General features: G+C 35.1%; 1 pseudogene across 1 annotated transcript in view; it reads right to left on the reverse strand.

Annotated features, from left to right (window-relative positions):
• LOC310734779 (protein phosphatase 1 regulatory subunit 1B-like) overlaps window positions 1-3237 on the reverse strand; it is a 13691-nt pseudogene extending 10454 nt beyond the window's left edge. The window contains exon 1 of the transcript XR_014538183.1: window positions 2921-3237. The product of XR_014538183.1 is annotated as a protein phosphatase 1 regulatory subunit 1B-like (transcript). The remainder of the gene's footprint in view (window positions 1-2920) is intronic.
• Between the last annotated feature and the right edge of the window lie 246 nt (window positions 3238-3483).

The raw sequence follows: 3483 nt of genomic DNA on the forward strand, positions 1-3483 counted from the left end.
TCAGTGATAAGGCCTTTAGATTTTAGCTCATTATGAAACAACAAATCACATGTATACATGTGTAAAATGTTCATTTTGTATTTGCTCGTTTTGAACAAAAATTACTTTTACATCATATATATTGTTAATTTTAACCTCTTGAACCCCTGTAAGCTGGTAACATAGAGGTACAGGTACACATATTTCCTATTAGAAATATATTACCGCTAAAATTCAAACCCCCAAGCGAGCAAAATGAACAGAAAAACAACACAGTGGATTCACGTTTATTATTATATTTAGAAAATACCAGTTTTTATGTTTGTATCATTTTATTTTGTTGTATTTATCCACCAAGCCTTAAAGGCCGGTCCGTGAAAATATTGTCTGACATTAAACCGTAGCTCAAAAAAAGGATGCTTTATTGTGATCACTTTAGGTGATCACTTGGACACCGGAATGTGCTTTCTAGAACATACCATTCTACATTTATTTCCCATTTGCTGTTATAATAACCTTCGCTCTTTTGTTAAGAAGTTCCACAAGATTTTGCTGTGCGGTTGTGAAGATTTGTCTCACATATTATATTTGTGTCATTTGGCAGACACCCTTATTTAGAGCAAATTACATTTATCCCATTTATATACCTGTGCAGTTGAGGGTTGAGGGCCTTACTCAAGGACCAGCATTGGCAGCCACAAGGGCATTATTAAAGTCTGAGGCCTAAGTTTCAGTCAGCGTTCCAATTTCTCCCAATAGTGTAAAATAGGGTTTAGATTAGAACTCTATAGCAGGCCACTTGAGATCTTTCACTCCAGATGTTCATGCAGAAAGCAGATGTTCATGGAGCTGGTTTTGAGCACAGGGGCATTGTCATGCTGAAACAGATTTGCTAGTTCAAGTGAAAGGAAAATTTAATGCTATAGCATCCAAAGACATCCAATACAATTGTGTGTCTCCAACTTTGTGGTAACAATTGATTCATGAACGATTTGTTCATTTTGAACAAGTCTTTAGGACCAGATTTAAATAGTTTATCTCTCTAGTCAGAGTCGTTCATTCTTCTATCACGCGACTCCCATATACGCTATACAGTGCATTACACAGGGAACAGAATTGAGTAGTTCATCTCATAAGTCCTCTGGTCTGAGGCTTTCATTCTTTTTGTCACGTGACTCTGATATATGCTAAATCAGTTATATATCCATAAAGTATTGGGCACCCCTGATTTTGATTACCCAGATTCAAAGAACCAAGTCACTAAAATGATCTAATCTTTCCATTACTAGACAACAGTAACAGTTCGGGGAACCACATATGGCTATGGCTGTCCTAGCCATATGTGGCTGTCCTAGCCACATATGGCTAGGACAGCCAGGTGTTTTAATTTTTCTCCATATTGTGTATATGCTATTAGTCAATAAAGTCAATATTTTTGCTTGTGTCAGAGCCAAAAAGGGGTAGCTGGGAAATCATCATACCCCAACATCAGATTATACCACCCGAAATATATTTGACTTAAAAACACAAGACCTTTTTGGTATCTGAGTAACTGCTTGGTATAATATAAAAATAAAATCAAATAAAATCAAATAAAACATTATTTTGCATTGTGCAAAATTGTGTGCAACATTTAAATAAATAACTAAATTAGTACATTAATAATTTAACTTGGCTTGCAATTCTGTAAATCTATGATTATGAGTGGGATTACGCAATCAACAGACTTGCCTTTAAATAAAAATTCCTGTATTTCCAAAGCAAAATGTACTTCTCACAAAAATAGCAAGATTTACATGAGGACACGGGTTAACGTGAAGGGCAGGGAAAAAGAAGGATAAGGGTTAACATGAGGATTGTGGTTAATATGAGGGCCAGGGGTTAATATGAGGACAGGGGTTAGAGAACGGGCAGGGTTAACCTGACACTGTTTATCTGCTCTCATAGGACACAATTAAAAGAACCCTCATGATCGACCCTCTTCTGCAAATTCAATGTGAATAACAGAAGAGTGAACATATGACATCCCTCCTTCCCAGAGAGTACAGCAATTTTGTTCTGTGGTACTTCCAGCTAGTGGGACACTTTTCTGTGTGCCAACCGCTAATCCATAGAAACATTATTTTAAAGAATATAACATAAGAACTCACATTAAATACAAATTTAATAAATATATAAGCATGTTAATGGAGGTAGAATAGGGGACAAGGGTGGAATAAGGGTAGAATTACCTTCTGTAAGGACTTTTTTTCTGTCCAAAACTACATGTTCTGTAACTATGGTAACCATGGCATGATTCAATATACTACAACATGACTAATTGGTTCATCAGTACTATTTTTAATTTACTATAAGTAGCAGCTGAGTTCACTTTCAATAACAGCGTATATTATGGTGCAGTACATACAATGCGATAATGATATTATATAATGGGTGAAGTTTAATTAGTAATTTTGAAATAGTAATAGAAATAAAAGAAATAAAATAATACAATTATTAAAATGCTAATATTCTGCAGCCTATATATATATATATATATATATATATATATATATATATATATATATATATATATATATATATATATATATATATATATATATATAGGTTTTTTTTTTATTTTTATTTTTTTTTTAAACATGGTTGTTATTATGGAGATCCCACTGCTGGAGCCCAATGGAATTTACACACACTTTCACACTCGCATAAGCGAATCTGCTGCTATTTTTATCCACGTCGTGCCAGTTGTAGTGGTAAGTGAGCTTTTTTTATATAACAAGAATAAAAACAGGTCATGAGATCACTGTTTTGCTTTATATATATATATATATATATATATATATATATATATATATATATATATATATATATATATATATATATATATATAATTTTATACCACAAGCCAGTCAACTTACTCATCTGTGTTTTTTATTCTTACCATCTCCACTTGTCTGGGGTCGAGCTGAATAGGACCTGCAGACGGAACGGAAAACTGGATCTTCCTCCCTTCTTTTATCTCTCCCTCCATCTCTGATTTGAAACCGACCTGGTTATTTTCCCGCTCTTTCAAGTGATGTCCTTTCAGATTCGAAAGCTGCCTTGCTCCTGCGTCTCGTTCTCCTTCCTGCCACTTTGCTTATCATCTACAAATGGACAGCTAATGTTGCTCCTGTGTGTTCAATGTGTCTCTCTTTCTCTTGCTCTGGTTGTAGAGTAATGTCTTTCACTCCCCTATAGAGAGAGAGAGAGAGAGAGAGAGAGAGAGAGAGAGAGGAGGGCGGGAATAAAGAGACACTGGGATACAGGGAAAAAATAGGAGGGGGAAAGCAAGAGAGACTGAAAGAGGGAGATACATACAAAAAGCAATAGAGGGGATTAGAAAACAGATGCGGGGGTGACAGATTAAGCTAAAAAGAAAAGAAGTGACGAAAAGGATAGAGTGGAAGAATAAGAGAGACTGGGGCTGATAATGAGATGCTGTGGATTGTCCATTATGATGTC

The sequence above is a fragment of the Silurus aristotelis genome (genome assembly GCF_946808225.1).
Source record: "Silurus aristotelis genome assembly, chromosome: 12".
NCBI lineage: Eukaryota > Metazoa > Chordata > Actinopteri > Siluriformes > Siluridae > Silurus > Silurus aristotelis.